This window comes from Pseudophryne corroboree, chromosome 4, assembly GCF_028390025.1.
Source record: "Pseudophryne corroboree isolate aPseCor3 chromosome 4, aPseCor3.hap2, whole genome shotgun sequence".
Lineage (NCBI taxonomy): Eukaryota > Metazoa > Chordata > Amphibia > Anura > Myobatrachidae > Pseudophryne > Pseudophryne corroboree.
Window position 1 is genome coordinate 459,383,688 of NC_086447.1, and position 20,934 is coordinate 459,404,621.

General features: G+C 48.9%; 1 long non-coding RNA gene across 1 annotated transcript in view; it reads right to left on the bottom strand.

Moving 5' to 3' along the window:
• LOC134911501 (uncharacterized) overlaps positions 1–19,846 on the bottom strand; it is a 70,692-nt gene extending 50,846 nt beyond the window's left edge. Inside the window, exon 1 of the long non-coding RNA XR_010176624.1 lies at positions 19,662–19,846. This is a non-coding gene — a long non-coding RNA (uncharacterized LOC134911501). The remainder of the gene's footprint in view (positions 1–19,661) is intronic.
• Between the last annotated feature and the right edge of the window lie 1,088 nt (positions 19,847–20,934).

The following is a 20,934-nucleotide window of genomic DNA, read 5'->3' on the forward strand; positions in this document are numbered from 1 at the left end:
AGACATTTGGCATGGGTTAAATACATACATATAGCCTTAATGGCTATATGTGATGTATTCTTTTGCCATAAAAGGTATTATATATTGCTGCCCAGGGCGCCCCCAGCAGCGCCCTGCACCCTCCGTGACCGTCTGGTGTGAAGTGTGTGACAACAATGGCGCACAGCTGCAGTGCTGTGCGCTACCTTCATGAAGACTGAAGAGCCTTCTGCCGCCTGTTTCCGGACCTTCAATCTTCAGCATCTGTAAGGGGGGTCGGCGGCGCGGCTCCGGGACGAACCCCAGGGTGAGACCTGTGTTCCGACTCCCTCTGGAGCTAATGGTGTCCAGTAGCCTAAGAATCCAATCCATCCTGCACGCAGGTGAGTTGAAATTCTCTCCCCTAAGTCCCTCGATGCAGTGAGCCTGTTGCCAGCAGGACTCACTGAAAATAAAAAACCTAAAAAGCTTTTTCTAAGCAGCTCTTTAGGAGAGCCACCTAGATTGCACCCTGCTCTGACGGGCACAAAAACCTAACTGAGGCTTGGAGGAGGGTCATAGGGGGAGGAGCCAGTACACACCATGTGATCCTAAAAGCTTACTTTTTGTGCCCTGTCTCCTGCGGAGCCGCTATTCCCCATGGTCCTGACGGAGTCCCCAGCATCCACTTAGGACGTTAGAGAAAACTATGTACAAGTATTGCAGACAATCCGCACTTGGGATGGGCGCCCAGCATCCACTACGGACTACGAGAAATAGATTTATCGGTAAGTAAAATCTTATTTTCTCTGACGTCCTAGTGGATGCTGGGGACTCCGTCAGGACCATGGGTATTATACCAAAGCTCCCAAACGGGCGGGAGAGTGCGGATGACTCTGCAGCACCGAATGAGAGAACTCCAGGTCCTCTTTAGCCAGGGTATCAAATTTGTAGAATTTTACAAACGTGTTCTCCCCCGACCACGTAGCTGCTCGGCAGAGTTGTAATGCCGAGACCCCTCGGGCAGCCGCCCAGGATGAGCCCACCTTCCTTGTGGAATGGGCCTTGACAGATTTAGGCTGTGGCAGGCCTGCCACAGAATGTGCAAGTTGAATTGTGCTACAAATCCAACGAGCAATCGTCTGCTTAGAAGCAGGAGCACCCAGCTTGTTGGGTGCATACAGTATAAACAGCGAGTCAGATTTTCTGACTCCAGCCGTCCTTGAAATATATATTTTCAATGCCCTGACAACGTCCAGCAACTTGGAATCCTCCAAATCGCTAGTAGCCGCAGGCACCACAATAGGCTGGTTCAGGTGAAACGCTGACACCACCTTAGGCAGAAAATGAGGACGCGTCCGCAGTTCTGCCCTGTCCGAATGGAAAATCAGATATGGGCTTTTATACGATAAAGCCGCCAATTCTGACACTCTCCTGGCTGAAGCCAGGGCCAGTAGCATGGTTACTTTCCATGTAAGATATTTCAAATCCACTGATTTGAGTGGCTCAAACCAATGGGATTTGAGAAAATCCAAAACTACATTAAGGTCCCACGGAGCCACTGGGGGCACAACCGGGGGCTGTATATGTAGTACTCCTTTTACAAAAGTCTGGACTTCAGGAACTGAAGCCAATTCTTTCTGGAAGAAAATCGACAGGGCCGAAATTTGAACCTTAATGGACCCCAATTTGAGGCCCATAGACAATCCTGTTTGCAGGAAATGTAGGAATCGACCCAATTGAAATTCCTCCATGGGGGCCTTCCTGGCCTCACACCACGCAACATATTTTCTCCAAATGCGGTGATAATGTTGTGCAGTCACCTCCTTCCTGGCTTTTACCAGTGTAGGAATGACCTCTTCCGGAATGCCTTTTTCCCTTAGAATTCGGCGTTCAACCGCCATGCCGTCAAACGCAGCCGCGGTAAGTCTTGGAATAGACACGGTCCCTGCTGAAGCAGGTCCCGTCTTAGAGGTAGAGGCCACGGATCTTCCGTGAGCATCTCCTGAAGTTCCGGGTACCAAGTTCTTCTTGGCCAATCCGGAGCCACGAGTATCGTTCTTACTCCCCTTTGCCGTATAATTCTCAGTACTTTTGGTATGAGAGGCAGAGGAGGAAACACATACACTGACTGGAACACCCACGGTGTTACCAGAGCGTCCACAGCTATTGCCTGAGGGTCTCTTGACCTGGCGCAATACCTGTCCAGTTTTTTGTTGAGGCGAGACGCCATCATGTCCACCTTTGGTTTTTCCCAACGGTTCACAATCATGTGGAAGACTTCTGGATGAAGTCCCCACTCTCCCGGGTGTAGATCGTGTCTGCTGAGGAAGTCTGCTTCCCAGTTGTCCACTCCCGGAATGAACACTGCTGACAGTGCTATCACATGATCTTCCGCCCAGCGAAGAATCCTTGCAGCTTCTGCCATTGCTCTCCTGCTTCTTGTGCCGCCCTGTCTGTTTACGTGGGCGACTGCCGTGATGTTGTCCGACTGGATCAACACCGGCTGACCCTGAAGCAGGGGTTTTGCCAGGCTTAGAGCATTGTAAATCGCTCTTAGCTCCAGTATATTTATGTGAAGAGACATCTCCAGGCTTGACCATACTCCCTGGAAGTTTCTTCCCTGTGTGACCGCTCCCCAGCCTCTCAGACTGGCATCCGTGGTCACCAGGACCCAGTCCTGTATGCCGAATCTGCGGCCCTCTAACAGATGAGCACTCTGCAACCACCACAGAAGAGACACCCTTGTCCGTGGCGATAAAGTTATCCGCTGATGCATCTGCAGATGCGATCCGGACCATTTGTCCAGCAGATCCCACTGAAAAGTTCTTGCGTGGAATCTGCCGAATGGAATCGCTTCGTAAGAAGCCACCATCTTTCCCAGGACTCTTGTGCATTGATGCACAGACACTTTCCCTGGTTTTAGGAGGTTCCTGACAAGTTCGGATAACTCCCTGGCTTTCTCCTCCGGAAGAAACACCTTTTTCTGAACCGTGTCCAGAATCATTCCCAGGAACAGCAGACGTGTCGTCGGGGTCAATTGAGATTTTGGAAAATTCAGAATCCACCCGTGCTGTTGCAGCACTACTTGGGTTAGTGCTACTACGTCCCCCAGCTGTTCCCTGGACCTTGCCCTTATCAGGAGATCGTCCAAGTAAGGGATAATTAATACGCCTTTTCTTCGCAGAAGAAACATCATTTCGGCCATTACCTTGGTAAAGACCCGAGGTGCCGTGGACAATCCAAACGGCAGCGTCTGAAACTGATAATGACAGTTTTGCACCACGAACCTGAGGTACCCTTGATGTGAAGGGCAAATTGGGACATGCAGATAAGCATCCTTGATGTCCAGGGACACCATAAAGTCCCCTTCTTCCAGATTTGCTATCACTGCTCTGAGTGACTCCATCTTGAACTTGAATTTTTGTATGTACAGGTTCAAAGATTTCAGATTTAGAATAGGTCTTACCGAGCCGTCCGGCTTCGGTACCACAAATAGTGTGGAATAATACCCCTTTCCCTGTTGTAGGAGGGGTACCTTGACTATCACCTGCTGAGAATACAGCTTGTGAATGGCTTCCAATACCGTCGCCCTGTCTGAGGGAGACGTTGGCAGAGCAGACTTTAGGAACCGGCGAGGGGGAGACTTCTCGAATTCCAACCTGTAACCCTGAGATACTATCTGCAGGATCCAGGGGTCCACCTGTGAGTGAGCCCACTGTGCGCTGAAATTCTTGAGTCGACCCCCCACCGCCCCTGAGTCCGCTTGTAAAGCCCCAACGTCATGCTGAGGGCTTTGCAGAAGCCGGGGGGGGCTTCTGCTCCTGGGAAGAAGCTGCTTGGTGCACTCTCTTACCCTTTCCTTTGCCTCGGGGCAAATATGACTGTCCTTTCGCCCGCTTGTTCCTATAGGAACGAAAGGACTGCGGCTGAAAAGACGGTGTCTTTTTCTGTTGGGAGGGGACCTGAGGTAAAAAGGTGGATTTCCCGGCTGTTGCCGTGGCCACCAAATCCGATAGACCGACCCCAAATAATTCCTCCCCCTTATACGGCAATACTTCCATATGCCGTTTGGAATCCGCATCACCTGACCATTGTAGCGTCCATAAACTTCTTCTGGCAGATATGGACATCGCACTTACTCTCGATGCCAGAGTGCAAATATCCCTCTGAGCATCTCGCATATAAAGAAAAGCATCCTTTAATTGCTCTAAAGTCAATAAAATACTGTCCCTATCTAGGGTATCAATATTTTCAGTCAGGGAATCCAACCAAACCACCCCAGCACTGCACATCCATGCAGAGGCGATGGCTGGTCGCAGTATAACACCAGTATGAGTGTATATACTTTTCAGGGTAGTTTCCAGCCTCCTATCCGCTGGATCCTTGAGGGCGGCCGTTTCAGGAGACGGTAACGCCACTTGTTTTGATAAGCGTGTGAGCGCCTTATCCACCCTAGGGGGTGTTTCCCAGCGCGCCCTAACCTCTGGCGGGAAAGGATATAATGCCAATAACTTCTTTGAAATTAGCAGTTTTCTATCGGGGTTAACCCACGCTTCATCACACACTTCATTCAATTCGTCTGATTCAGGAAAAACTACAGGTAGTTTTTTCAGACCCCACATAATACCCCTTTTTGTGGTACATGCAGTATCAGAGATATGCAAAGCCTCCTTCATTGCCGTGATCATATAACGTGTGGCCCTACTGGAAAATACGTTTGTTTCTTCACCGTCGACACTAGATTCGGTGTCCGTGTCTGGGTCTGTGTCGACCGACTGAGGTAAAGGGCGTTTTACAGCCCCTGACGGTGTCTGAGACGCCTGTACAGGTACTAACTGGTTTGCCGGCTGTCTCATGTCGTCAATTGATTTTTGTAATGTGCTGACATTATCACGTAATTCCATAAACAAAGCCATCCATTCCGGTGTCGACTCCCTAGGGGGTGACATCACCATTACCGGCAATTGCTCCGCCTCCACATCAACATCGTCCTCATACATGTCGACACACACGTACCGACACACAGCAGACACACAGGGAATGCTCTTATCGAAGACAGGACCCCACTAGCCCTTTGGGGAGACAGAGGGAGAGTTTGCCAGCACACACCCAAGCGCTATAAATATATAGGAACAACCCTATAGAAGTGTTGTCTCCCTTATAGCAGCTTAATATATATCAAAAAACACCAAAAAAGTGCCCCCCCCTCTCTGTTTTACCCTGTTTCTGTAGTGCAGTGCAGGGGAGAGTCCTGGGAGCCTTCCTCGCAGCGGAGCTGAGCAGGAAAATGGCGCTGTGTGCTGAGGAGATAGGCCCCGCCCCCTATTTCGGCGGGCTCTTCTCCGGAGTTTGTAAGACCTGGCAGAGGTTAAATACATCCATATAGCCCCAGGGGCTATATGTGATGTATTTTTTAGCCAGAACAAGGTATTCTCATTGCTGCCCAGGGCGCCCCCTGCAGCGCCCTGCACCCTCCGTGACCGCTGGTGTGAAGTGTGTGACAACAATGGCGCACAGCTGCAGTGCTGTGCGCTACCTCATGAAGACTGAAAAGTCTTCTGCCGCCGGTTTCTGGACCTCTTCACTTTTCAGCATCTGCAAGGGGGTCGGCGGCGCGGCTCCGGGACCGGACTCCATGGCTGGGCCTGTGTTCAATCCCTCTGGAGCTAATGGTGTCCAGTAGCCTAAGAAGCCAATCCATCCTGCACGCAGGTGAGTTCACTTCTTCTCCCCTAAGTCCCTCGTTGCAGTGAGCCTGTTGCCAGCAGGACTCACTGTAAAATAAAAAACCTAAAAACTTTTTCTAAGCAGCTCTTTAGGAGAGCCACCTAGATTGCACCCTGCTCGGACGGGCACAAAAACCTAACTGAGGCTTGGAGGAGGGTCATAGGGGGAGGAGCCAGTGCACACCACCTGATCCTAAAGCTTTATTTTTGTGCCCTGTCTCCTGCGGAGCCGCTAATCCCCATGGTCCTGACGGAGTCCCCAGCATCCACTAGGACGTCAGAGAAACTGCGTATGCACTACGAAAAGCAGGCGTGTAGGGCATACTTGCCTACCTGACCCTCTCCATGAGGGAGAAAATGCTCTGTTCCTGGACTTTCCTGGTAATGTATGATTGCCATCACCTGTGGTGAGCTACTTAATTGATAAGAAAGGTGTTTCACCACAGGTGATGGCAATCATACATTACCAGGAAAGTCCTGGAACAGAGCATTTTCTCCCTCATGGAGAGGGTCAGGTAGGCAAGTATGGTGTAGGGGGCGTACTAAAGGGCTAGACTCGGAAAAACTACGATCAGGAAAGTGTTGTGGGGCGTGTTGTGGGTGTATGCTGATGATCAGTGGGCGGTGCATACGCAGTTTTTACAACTGATCGCACATTTATGGTGTGCAGTTTCTGAGTGACTACAGGTCTACCTTAAAATCTGACAAGCTGACCTCAGTTGTAGACTGTTCGATGTGTACTGCAATCATTGCTTCATTACACTCAGCTGAAGAAGCTCACACCTCAGACCACAACACACTTCATTCAGCTGTATTGAAACTTCTAAACATGTAAGGGAGCTTTAAACTCTGTAACACATATTTCTTTATAAAATATAGGTTAGTAACCTAATTGTTTTTACACTTACTAACAATTGAGGTTGACAACCACACTATTTTGTAAAAGCAAACGTTAATTAACATTTCCAAGCATTTTGTTTTGTAGGATCTGCTTAATGTCTTTTAGCTTCATAACAGTTTTTTAATGCTTTTTAAGCAACCAACACGTTTTGGTTAACAAAACATACCCACATACATTTGGTTAATTTTTTATTTGTATTTTTTATATCGCTACACACACAAATATATGTTCAAGAACAGCAACACCATTTTTTTTGGCCCGGAAAGTAGGTAGTGCAATATTTGAGGTTAAAACACAGTTGTTTGCAAAAATTGCATCATCAGAAACATGCAAGCAAAAATGCGTAAAATTGTAAATTTATACGCAAATAATGCGTATCTTTTTAGGGGGTGGTATTCATGTGACCGTCGGTCAGCTGACCGACAGTCACATGACCTCCTCCACCAGCCCGACGGGTCACTATCCCAATGGTCGGCATGCCGACCAACAGGGACTATTTCCAGGGACTATTTGCTTGCTGCACTCGCCCCTCCCCGCTGGGATCCCGGCGTCGGTATGCTGCCGGGATCCCGGCGTCGGTAAGCTGACCGGCGGTCAGGAGACCGCCGGTCAGCAGTACTACACCCCTTTTTAGGTGTTCGCAATATTTGCACATTTCACAAGCCAACCTTCTTTTTGTAACATTAAATTAGTGTTGCAGTTTTTCCGTTTGGGCGTGCTATCGCAATTTTTGCAAATTTGTAATTTTTACAGTCCTTACTGAACTGGCCCCATTGTGCAGTAGGCAGGTACAATGTTGCTGCCACCACCAGGCTCCTTATTCCCGTGGCACCTGAAACACGTTTCTACTCAGACTTCCTCCGCCGGCACCTGAGAAACCGATTGCTGCTGTGTATGCATCGACACGCTTTTTGTCACACCTATCTGGTGTTGGCTGACTACCATAGGTCACTGACCAGGCCTCTGCATGGTAGCGTGGCGGAAGGTGGAACTTAGAGACGCTAGGCTCGTACCCTAGATAGCCAGAGAACGGGACTGCTATTGGGCATTCCTGGGTGTCGCAAACTGGAAGGCAATCATGGTCTTGAGTCAAGGATAGTTTTTGCTCAATAGCCTTAAAAAGACTCTTCCCTGTTGCCAGGGGAACAGAACACAATAATATGTATATATTTTTGGGGTTGCAGGCCCTCTTTTTATCTCAGTGCTACACACCATAGCACAGGAGGTAAGCCCTCCCTGTTCTCTCCGACCAATTACTGTTCGTGCATGTGGTGTGCACGCCTTGGACACATGGACAGTTACTATTGTCCCCTATGGACAGTGGGGAGTGGTTATTCCTTTGGGCTGCTGTCTTCCTGCTGAGTTAGCCATTCCTCTGTGCCTTTCAGTCTTTGAGGGAAAAAAGTTTCCCTCCGAAAACTTCTTCTAGGAATCTGCCAGGGGACCCAGCTAACCATCTCTAGCCTGAGACCGAGCTCCAGAGATAAACAGCCCAGATCCCCTGGCAGCTCCACCAAGGGAGAGCTCTAGAAAAACTTTCAGCTGGTTGGAAAGCTGATTCTTCCCTCTGCCTTCCCATGCAACTCCCAGTTTGGAGGCTATTTGGGAAGGCATTCAGTTTTTTGGGAGAGGACTGGGGGACTCCAGCAGCCTGCACCAAGCCCTGGATTTCCCTTGCGACACAGCAGTACCAAATAAGTGCATTTCACTTTACATTACATTTAAAATTACATTTCACACATTTGGCGCATTTGTTTAAATATACATTGAGCCTGTGCTCTGCACAAGGCTCCCCATACCCAGGCACACACTGTACCTGGGGATTTGCTTTACTTCAGCTCAATGTTTCCCATACACATTTAAATTATATTTATACATTGTCAACCATTTTTTTCTTGATGTGCCCATCGCTGGGCTCCCCCAGTGCTGGAGGTACAGGGAGCAGGACTCTCAGTCCCCAGCGGTGGGCACTCACAGTCCTGCAGCTCTGGGTCTTGGTCCCCAGCTGTAGTGGCTTCCCTGAGTCTGGATGCGCCCCTTCCCTCCAGGGCAGCAGTCTCCTCTGTAGGGCTGAGGCATCAAGAGCGAGGCTCCCAGACCTCAGCAATGAGCACACACCTTCCCCCCTCTGAACAGGGAGCTGGCTCCCTTCCTCCATGTGGCGGTACACTCAGGGCTGCAGCTGCTTTCTTCTTCCCCCCAGCGCAGCGCACCGGGAGACGGAGGTCCTGGTTGCCTGGCCGCAGCGCCGTGCAATACTCTCCACCTGAAGCCCGGCAAATCAGGACACCCATCTCGGCTGCCACGGCTTTCTGCCTCTCTGCAGCTCTGATGCTGGGGGTGCCGGTGCCAAGTATACAATTAAAGATTGGTGCCTATTATTGCCTATTATTCATTGTGGATATGGTACTGCAGCACGGGGGAGTTAACCCCTTCAGTGCCATGGCCATAATTAAGCACGTGAGCAGGGGTCTCTGGCCACAACATCTATAAAACATTGTCACACAGCAATGGCAGAAAAGAGAAGTGATTGATATTAAAAAGGACATGCGAGTAGGTGACTTGATGGCCTACCATTACTATCTTTAGCACCACAAACTTTAGCCTCACAAATAGAGCAGACGCCTTCACAAACATTGTCAGGAGTTTGGTAAAAATAAGCCACAACCAAGAGGTGACTTTTTTGGAGTTATGCCCAGGTTTCACACTGGCTTTTTTTTTATCACGGGCAAGAACTGCAGCCACTGGTGGCTGACTTACACAAACAACATCATCAACATCCTCATCTTCAGTGACAGATAGTGGCAGTACACACATATCCCCCTCATCCTGTTCCACTTCCACATAAGCATCCTCAATTTCTATTATGTCCTCATCACAATCTTTACTTGAACTGCCGTCTACGTGTGCAGATGGTGCAGAAATGTTGTAAGGAGGCAAAAGAGGCTTCTGTATGAGGACAGTGTAAGAAATGTCAGACCCACACATAGCTAACGTGGACATCACTAAACATTCCTCAGGAATGTGTGATGGTTCTGAACGCACCGTTTGCTCTACTGCCTTAGTGGTATTAATTTTTTTGACACCTGTTCTAGACTCTAAATTAAAAGTTCTTGCATCATTATGAGATGCAGAAGATGCCTCATTGACAGTTGCAGAACCACCAATTATAAATGAAGGCCAAGGCAATAGCCTTTCCTTGGCACTTTGTATGGTGGATGGCATATTGACAGTTTTATGTTTCTCTGCAGCTAACTTTCCTTTTGATATTTTTTTTTTCTTTACCGCTGTAAAATTAAATAGGTTCTTTGATTTTACATGTCCTAGCTTAAACTCTCTATGTCCTTGGACGTTGGCCTTACTAGATGACGTTGACGGACTTGTATCGTCAGAACTGGTGGCAGCACCTACAGCACTAGTATGTGCTTCCTGCTCTCCTCTCAATTGTTCATCCTCCATATCGGTCAACAAACACAAATGAGTAGAGTGAGCGCTTGCTACTCCTTCCTTTTTGAAGCAACCAGAGATGCAATCGCATCATGATTGACAGGTGACGGGTGTCTGGGTGCGGCAACATGATGTTGTGGAGAGTGTCATGGGAAACGCAGGCATGTCATGGCTGTTTCAGGGCCGTTCGATGACGTCACCTGTTTTCCCTCCAATTAAAAACATGGCGGCGGTGACCCTGCATACACAGCCTTGCTGTGTAGGCAGGGTTCAACCTCTGTTTTGAGGTTTTTGCGATGTGATCGCAATTGAATTGCAATCGCATTGTGAGGCGGCACCACACATGCTGGACGGCCTTGCCCAGCGCAATAACTTGTACTGAAACTTTCAGCATATTCATGGTTCCTAAAACCACCTTAAGAGTTGGGGGGGTGTATTATCATGCTGCTATAACTCTTCCTGCTTTGCCTTTTTACCAAGGCGAAGTAGGAAGCACTAGCGACAGGAGGAGGGCAGACCGAACACGGACAGGAAGCTTCAGCGCTGCCTCAGGGAAGGACTGCCGGGAGGCGGGAGCACACTTTATTGCGGACAACACTGCAGCAGGGGACAGTGGGAAATAGTGAATAATAGTGTAAAGAAAAATATGAACGAGCGCTCAACTGTTAGAAACAATATATCACCTTGTACCTGGGGCGCAGGTGGCTGTAATATCATTGTTTGTGTATTGTCTTTGCATTCTGTTATAGTTACCAGCTGACCCAAAAATGTTTGCACATAGAGGACGTAGAGGTACATACATCAATGAGATATTTCAGAAGGAAAATGATGATGATGTTATTGATGATGACCTGGAAAGTGCTATGTATAAATTAGAGAAGTCCCTCTTAAAAGAGGGTCGGGTATGGTGGGAAATGATGAGTTTGGAGAAATATAGGGCTGAGAAATTAATTCCAAGAGGTCTTAGATTGGATAAGATCCCCTCTTTTGGGGGGGGGCCTCCAAGGAGTTTAAGGATGAATGGTGCAATATTTTAGATAAGCAAAAACCAAGATATGATCAGGCGCCTATTAGTTTCCCCAAGCACCTGCTGCCTATCTCTAGGTATACTCAACCCAGGAAAACCATGGACATATATACAAAAGGAAAAGCGCTGGTGTATGGAAAAATGTCTTATTTTTATTTTACAGAAAAATGTATAAACAATCTACAGCATTTATACAATATAAAAAAGATTTGAGCATAAACCGGTCGGTATATTAAATAATATTCTGGTATTACCACAATAAAAGAACAATTCAAATTTACCAATATAATTAACAATATACTGCCTTAAAAAAGGACAGAAAAATCTATCATACTATATGATTTTATGTGTAGCAACAAACAGAGACCTTTGTTCAATAGAGGGTTTGTTTGTCACAATGATGTAATTGGCAACAGTTAACCTCACTTAGAAGTTTGGAAACATCATAGATTTGAGAAATTAGGAAGTGTGATATATTTACCACTTTCATGGATTTTGAATCACACAATGGCCTTCATTCCGAGTTGTTCGCTCGATAATTTTCTTCGCATCGCAGCAATTTTCCGCTAACTGCGCATGCGCAATGTTCGCACTGCTACTGCGCCAAGTAAATTTGCTATGCAGTTAGGGATTTTACTCGCGGCATTACAAGGTATTTTCTTTGTTCTGGTGATCGTAATGTGATTGACAGGAAGTGGGTGTTTCTGGGTGGAAACTGGCCGTTTTATGGGAGTGTTTGAAAAAACGCTACCGTTTCTGGGAAAAACGCGGGAGTGGCTGGAGAAACGGAGGAGTGTCTGGGCGAACGCTGGGTGTGTTTGTGACGTCAAACCAGGAACGACAAGCACTGAACTGATCGCACTGGCAGAGTAAGTCTCGAGCTACTCAGAAACTGCACAGAGAAGTCTTTTCGCAATATTGCGAATCTTTCGTTCGCAATTTTGATAAGCTAAGATTCACTCCCAGTAGGCGGCGGCTTAGCGTGTGCAAAGCTGCTAAAAGCAGCTTGCGAGCGAACAACTCGGAATGACCACCAATGTCCTTGCGGCCACTGGTGTAATATCCTTTTGTAAATGGCCTTATCCCAAGAGATTTTTGGTGAACTATTAAAACACCACTTGTAATGGGTGTAGTATGGCTGACCGGCGGTCTCCTGACCGCCGGTCAGCTTACCGACGCCGGGATCCCGGCGGGGAGGGGCGAGTGTAGCAAGCCCCTTGCGGGCTCGCTGCACTCGCCACGCTGCGGGCTCGGTGTTTCCCATACACATTTAAATTATATTTATACATTGTCAACCATTTTTTTCTTGATGTGCCCATCGCTGGGCTCCCCCAGTACTGGAGGTACAGGGAGCAAGACTCTCAGTCCCCAGCGGTGGGCACTCACAGTCCTGCAGCTCTGGGTCTTGGTCCCCAGCTGTAGTTGCTTCCCTGAGTCTGGCTGCGCCCCTTCCCTCCAGGGCAGCAGTCTCCTCTGTAGGGCTGAGGCATCAAGAGCGAGGCTCCCAGACCTCAGCAATGAGCACACACCTTCCCCCTTCTGCACAGGGAGCTGGCTCCCTTCCTCCATGTGGCGGCACACTCAGGGCTGCAGCTGCTTTCTTCTTCCCCCCAGCGCAGTGCACCGGGAGACGGAGGTCCTGGTTGCCTGGCCGCAGCGCAGTGCAATACTCTCCACCTGAAGCCCGGCAAATCAGGACACCCATCTCGGCTGCCACGGCTTTCTGCCTCTCTGCAGCGCTGATGCTGGGGGTGCCGGTGCCAAGTATACAATTAAAGATTGGTGCCTATTATTGCCTATTATTCATTGTGGATATGGTACTGCAGCACGGGGGAGTTAACCCCTTCAGTGCCATGGCCATAATTAAGCACATGAGCAGGGGTCTCTGGCCACAACAGCTATAAAACATTGCCACACAGCAATGGCAGAAAAGAGAAGTGATTGATATTAAAAAGGACATGCGAGTAGGTGACTTGATGGCCTACCATTACTATCTTTAGCATCACAAACTTTAGCCTCACAAATAGAGCAGACGCCTTCACAAACATTGTCAGGAGTTTGGTAAAAATAAGCCACAACCAAGAGGTGACTTTTTTGGAGTTATGCCCAGGCTTCACACTGGCTTTTTTTTTATCACGGGCAAGAACTGCAGCCACTGGTGGCTGACTTAAACAAACAACATCATCAACATCCTCATCTTCAGTGACAGATAGTGGTAGTACTCACATATCCCCCTCATCCTGTTCCACTTCCACATAAGCATCCTCAATTTCTATTATGTCCTCATCACAATCTTTACTTGAACTACCGTCTACGTGTGCAGATGGTGCAGAAATGTTGGAAGGAGGCAAAAGAGGCTTCTGTATGAGGACAGTGTAAGAAATGTCAGACCCACACATAGCGGTCGCCACGGGTTCTATTCCCACAGGTTCTTTTCCCACTCTATGGGGACACCCACGAGTGGAAATAGTCCATGTTGGTCGGCATGCCGACCATCGGGATACTGAGGCGGCGGGATGGTGGAGGAGGTCATGTGACTGTCGGTCAGCAGACCGCCGGTCACGTGAATACCACCCCTTGTAATGCAATTATTTATGTTGTCTTCTTTAGATAGCTACTTAGCAAGCTGTTAAATTGCTCAAATGCAGTAACTGGCGAAAATTGGATGTACTGCTGTCGAGGATACCTCACTGCTGCCGCTGAACTTGTAGACCCTGTGAAATGCCTGGCGGTCTGTACAGTGTCGGGATGTTCCTGTTATCTCCAGCAGTAGGGCACTCTCTGCTCTGCTCGCAAAGCCGATTATCCGCTGCCGCTGCACCTGATTGTTGTGGCCAAGCCCCCAGCATAGACACAACCCCAGCAGCTACAAGGCTCGGGCAACACTACCGCTGCACCCAGCGGTGTGTCCTCTCTGCTCCCCGTAGCGGCTTGGTCTCCAGCAGTCGTGATCGTGCTCAAACGAGTCCACTGTGTCCAGCGGTAAAGTGCTCGCAGCTCCCTGACAGTCCCAGACAGTCACTCACACACAGCCGGCGCCGCTGAGGAAGGAGCTGAGAGTAAAATGGCGCCGCCTCACTCTCAGCTCCTGGACATCACAGAAATCCCAGTGGCCGCGGCGGTGAGTGAAATCCTGTGAGTCTCTGGTGTCTACAGCAGCAGTTCGACAGCCGGAGCAGGCCGGCGGTCGCGGCCGTGTACTGGGGAAATCGGAGACACAGCTGAATCATGCTGTGCTCTGATTTCAGTGCCGGCAGCGGGCGTAATGCAGGGGGAGCGGCGGCAGCGGGCGCAGGGCCGGTGCTAGGGTGTTTGGCGCCCCCCTGCAAATGATAAATTTACACCCTCCCATACATAAAAAAGGGACTGCATGCGCCGCAAAAAGGGGTGTGATCTCACAAGGAAGGAGCGTGGCCACACAATGGTACCCCCAATTTAAAATAATGACACACATTATTATTATTAATATTATTACTCTTATTCACATTACCCCAAATATAGTGCCCCTGATTTATATTACACCACATAGTAGTGCCCCTTATTCACATTACATCACACAGTAGTGCCCCTACTAGCTTGGTGCCATGGTTATGTTTCGACGCCCCCTCCCCTGTACTGAATTAGGGGCATTAGAGGCGGAACTACCGCCAGTGCAACCAGTGCGTTGCACTGGGGCCCGCCTCTGTCCAGGGGCCCAAAGCATGTAATGAGTCAAACTGACTCATTACATGCCGCTGTGTGCTGCGGGTAACCGCTGCCCGCAGCACACAGCCGCCCGGAGAGGGGAGGAGCGCAGCGGTATGGGGGAAGGAGGAGGAGGGAGGTGAAGGAGGGAGCCGCAGCAGCGCTTTGTTACTGGTTGAGGCACTGCTGCTGCTGTCCCTCTGCTTCACTATAGGCTGCCGCCGCTGTGAAGCGCATCCCAGCACTCACAGCGGAGAACAGCCTATAGTGAAGCAGAGGGACAGCAGCAGCAGCGCCTCCATCAATAACACAGCGCTGCTGCGGCTCCCTCCTCCACCTCCCTCATCCTCCTTCTCTCCTGCCCGGGATCTCTGCCAGAAGCTGCACCGAGGAGCCTGAGCCAGCGGAGAGGGTAAGTATAATTCTTTCTTTCTTTCTCTTTCTTTCTTTATGTGCAAAAAGGGGGACTGTCTGCCGTAATGTGTAAAAAAGGGGGAATCTGCCTGCCGTGATGTGTAAAAAGAGGACGCTGTCTGCTGCAATGTGTAAAAAGGGGGAATCTGCCTGACGTAATGTGTAAAAAGGGGGAATCTGCCTGCCATGATGTGTAAAAAAGGGACGCTGTCTGCCGCAATGTGTAAAAAGGGGGAATCTGCCTGACGTAATGTGTAAAAAGGGGGAATCTGCCTGCCGTGATGTGTAAAAAGGGCACGCTGTCTGCCGTAATGTGTAAAAAGGGGGACGCTGTCTGCCGTAATGTGTAAAAAGGGCACACTGTCTGCCGTAATGTGTAAAAAGGGGACGCTGTCTGCCGTTATGTGTAAAAAGGGCACGCTGTCTGCCGTTATGTGTAAAAAGTGTATGCTGTCTGCCGTAATGTGTAACAAGGGCACGCTGTCTGCCGCTATGTGTAACAAGGGCACGCTGTCTGCCGTTATGTGTAAAAAGGGGACGCTGTCTGCCGTTATGTGTAAATAGGGGACGCTGTCTGCCGTAATCTGTAAAAAGGGGAATCTGTCCGCCGTAAGGTGTAAAAGGGTCTCTACATGGTGTAGTGGTGCTACTGTGCAGCGTAATTTGAATAATGGAGACTACTGTGCACCGTTTTATGAATTGGTATTATTTTGTGGCCACACCCCTTCCCAACAAAGCCACGCCCCTATGTATTTTTGCCCACGCCTACGGCGCGCACTGCCCCTGTTTTGCATGCAGGGGTGGGGCGCCAATGCCGTTTCTTGCACACAGTGCTAAAATGTCTAGTAACAGCACTGTTGCTAGGTATCCATTTCTCTGGCCCTGAGCAGGTCCCCCCTCACCAGATCCTCTCCAGGGGTGAGGGGGTGGACTTGGATGGGATGGGGGGGGGTACGGGGGGCCCAGAGCATTTTGTTGCACCTGGGCCCACCGCTCGCTAGTTCCGCCACTGAGGGGCATGTTACATTTGAAAATAAAAAAAATATTTTAAAATCCTCAATTGGTGACAGGGCTAGTTCTAGACCTTATGGTGCTCAAAACAGGGACAGTGTGTGATGAAGACACGCATCAAAAATATAGGGGAGTGGCCACAGAATAGTACCAATTCACATTACATTGCACAATAATGTCCGTTATTCACATTACACCGCATAGTAGTACCCTTATACACGTTACGCCACACAGTAGAGCCGATTATGGGTCTAATTCAGAGTTGATCGCAGCAGCAAATTTGTTAACAGTTGGGCAAAACCATGTGCACTGCAGGGGGTGGGAGTTGGGGGGGGGGTGCAGATATAACATGTGCAGAGAGATTTATATTTGGGTGTGGTGTGTTCAAACTGAAATCTAAATTGCAGTGTAAAAATAAAGCAGCCAGTATTTACCCTGCACAGAAACAAAATAACCCACCAAATCTAACTCACTCTGCAAATGTTATATCTGCCACACCTGCAGTGCACATGGTTTTGCCCAATTGCTGTCAAATGTGCTGCTGCGATCAACTCTGAATTACCCCCTATATACATTATGCCACAGAAGAGCCGCTTATACACGTTACGCCACAGTAAAAGCCCCTAATACACGTTACACCACAGTAGAGCCTCTTATACATGTTACACCACACTAGAGCCTCTTATACATGTTACACCACAGTAAATCCTCTTATACACGTTACGTCACACAGGCAAGCAGCTTATACATGTTATGCCGAGGTAGAGATGCTTATACACATTAGGCCACACAGAAGAGCGGCTTAAACACGTTACACCACAGCAGACCCGCTTTTACATGTTACGCCACAGTAAATGCCCCTAATACACGTTACACCACAGTAGAGCCTCTTATACATTTTACACCACGCTAGAGCCTCTTATACATGTTACACCACAGTAGATCCTTATACACATTACGCCACACAGGAGAGCCGCTTATACACATTACACCACAGCAGACCTGCTTATACATGTTACTCCACAGTAAAAATCCCTTATACACGTTATGCCGAGGTAGAGCTGCTTATACACGTCATGCCACACAGGAGAGTGGCTTATACACATTACAACACAGCAGACCCGCTTATACATGTTATGCCACAGTAAAAGCCCCTTTTACACATTATGCCAGGTAGAGTTGCTTATTCACTTTATGCCAGGAAGTGCCCCTTATACACGTTATGCCAGATAGCGCCCATTATACACATTATTCCAGGAAGAGCCCCTTATACACATTATGCCAAGTACAGCCCAAGCATCTCATACCTACCACCCCAAACCCACCCTCCTACTGGAAATGTAGCACCACCTGCATATGGGTCACCTCCTCCCCTGTACTGGCAGGACTCTATATTGACATATATTGCACCCAGCTGCACATCTAGGTCACCCACCATCCCAGGAGAGGGCAGGGGAGCCTGGGATAGTTGTATACAGCCTTGGCAGTGGCACATGTGGGGGTGGGGTACTGACTACCCAGGACCCCCCCTGATGGCGGTTATTTTTTAGTGTAGATGTGGCAGCCAGCCTTTACAGTCACAGACTGACAGCCAAAACCAGGATAGAAGCTGCCGCTTGCGGTTCCTAAGACATGGCTCTGCTTATTAGAGTTCCTTGATGTCACGGTTGCAGCAGCGCCATGTACTGATGTGAGCAGGGTATTGGCAGACAGGGCCGGTGCTAGGGTGTTCGGCGCCCTCCTGCAAACTATAAAATTGCGCCCTCCCTCTCTTAACTCATAAAGGGTCAGTGTGCGTCACAAATGAGGGGGATTTACCGGGAGAGTGAATGCAGGGGCAGTGACAGGGAGTTACAGGGAGGGTGAGGGCAGGGACGCGGAAGGGTGGTTACAGGGAGGGTGAGAGCAGGGACGTTGAGGGGGAGTTACAGGGAGGGTGAGGGCAGGGACGTTGAGGGGGAGTTAGAGAGGGTGAGGGCAGGGATGCATGCGGTGGTCTTCCTGGGCAGACAGGCGCAGTGGCGGAACTAGAAATAGTGGGTCCAGGTGCAACAATATGCATTGGGCCCCATCCCATATTAAAAATAGGGAAATAGCATCCCCCAAAATATTGTTTGTCTCACTAATAAGGGGTGTCGCCACACAATAGTACTCCCAATTCACGTTACACTACACAGTAGAGAGCCTTATACACCGTATGCCACAACAGTAGAGAAGCTTGAACACGGTACGCCACACAGTAGAGAGCCTTATACACGTAGCGCCATACAGTAGAGAGCCTTATACAGGGTATGCCAGACAGCAGAGAAGCTTATACATGGTACACCACACAGCAGAGAGACTTATACATGTTGCGCCACAGTTTAGAGCCCTATACAGAGTACGCCACACAATAGAGAAGATTATACATGTTAACACATAGGGGGTATTCAATTATTGCCTGATTTTTCGACCAGTCGAAAAATCGGCAAATTATCGTCTGTTTTTAGGGCGAATTAGATTCACCCTATTCAATGCCTGTGCCATTTTTCTGACTTGTTAAAAAGTCCGGCACTGGCAAAAATCACGTGAATCTGCAAATTTGCAGCCGATCTATGAGTTGTCGAATTTGGGGGCGTTTTCGCCCATGCCGATTCGACATAAAAAGGGGGAAAATTCATGGGTGAAAAGAGATTTAAAATCTGGCTCAAAATGCCCGAAATTGAATACCCATGGTCAAATTTGGCACATAATTGAATACCCCCTATAGTAGAGAAGCTTATACACGTTACGCCACACAGTTGAGAAGTTTATACACGGTATGCCACACAGTACAGAAGCTTATACACGGTACGCCACACAGTACAGACGCTTATACGCGGTACTCCGCACAGTACAGAAGCTTATACACGGTACGCCGCACAGTACAGACGCTTATACACGGTACAACACACAGTATAGAGATGCACACGTCAACATTTACTACCGGGAATGTGAGAGATAGATAGATAGATAGATAGATAGATAGATAGATAGATAGATAGATAGATAGATAGAGATGTGGCCAGCCTCATTGTTGCTGCAATGTGTAGGAACCGGCATACGCATCATGGCAAGCAGACAGTGAACGCCGTGCTGTGGCTATTCGCAGCCTCCGTTCACTCCATAGAAGTACACATGCGCGACTCATAGACATGGGCACACCAGTGGCGTCATCCATGCCGCGATGCGTACGCATCATGGGATGGATAAGTGTGGCTACATCTGTAGATATTGATATACACACATATAGTAAAACACACACAGCAAAACATATATACACAGACACATCCACAGAAAAGACACACACACAAACACATACATACTGTACATACATACAGCTAAACACCTAGCAAAATACATATACAGTATACACAAAAAATACACATAGCTAAACAGACATAGGAAAATACATATACAGTATATGCAGAAACACACACAGCCATAGCTAAACACACACTCTTTACTTTACATGTGTTTTCTTTTTCCACAAGTTCCACACTGTGCACCTCCTGGCTCTGGCTTCATCAAGGCTCTTCACTGCAGGGGCTGAGTACATCACTCTTCTGTACACACACCACAGACTGCTGCCGAGACTCCCCCTCCTCCCTCCCCCGTATGTCCCAGCATGCAGTGAGGGCCAACACAGAGTCCAGGAAGCAGAGAGCTGCAGCAGCAGTGCGGAGCAGAGAAGAAGGGTGATGTGACTGATCACCCTCTCACTGGCGTCGGGGACCAGCGCCAGTGAGGTTTTTTCTGTTAGAACATGTAGCTCAGTGGCGGCAGCGTGTAATGAGTCAGTGTGACTCACTACACTGCTGCCGGCTGCGGGCTCCTGCACAGCGCTGGGCGGCTTCATAAGTGAAGAGGCAGGGAGAGGGGCGGCCCCATCAGTAAGGTGCCGCTCCTGTCATCTGTCAGAGTGACAGGCGCTGGCAGCCGGCATCAACAGCGCACATCACAGCAAGGTCGCAGAGCGGGGAGAGCGCCTCTCTGACCCAGCGCCTCCCTGCTTTGCAGGACCTTGCTGAGCGGGTAGCGCCGGCCCTGTTGGCAGACATTAGGCAGTGTCATCGTGTACTCATGCGAGCAGGGCATTTTGCAGCTGTGGATATTAGGCAGCAGCAGTGAGTACTGATACGGGAAGGGCAATCAGCCGCGGCGGCATTATTCGGCGGCAGTGTGTACTGATGTGGGTAAGGCAGGCATTCGACTACATTGAGCCCCTGAGTTGCAGGCACTCCGCTGCAGTTATGCAGCAAAATTGTGTCAGTCAGAGGAGGGCAAACAGAGGTGTGTGAGTACATATTCAGGTCGCTAACTCTAACTGTCTATGTATGTGTGTATATATATATATATATATATATATATATATATAATAAGATTTTACACACCGGTAAATCTATTTCTCGTAGTCCGTAGTGGATGCTGGGGACTCCGTAAGGACCATGGGGAATAGACGGGCTCCGCAGGAGACTGGGCACTATAAAGAAAGATTTAGTACTACCTGGTGTGCACTGGCTCCTCCCTCTATGCCCCTCCTCCAGACCTCAGTTAATGAAACTGTGACCGGAAGAGCTGACATTACAAGGAAAGGATTTTGGAATCCAGGGTAAGACTCATACCAGCCACACCAATCACACCGTATAACTCGTGATAAACTTACCCAGTTAACAGTATGAACAACAAACAAGCATCACTCAACTGATGCCACATAACATAACCCTTTAGTAAGCAATAACTAT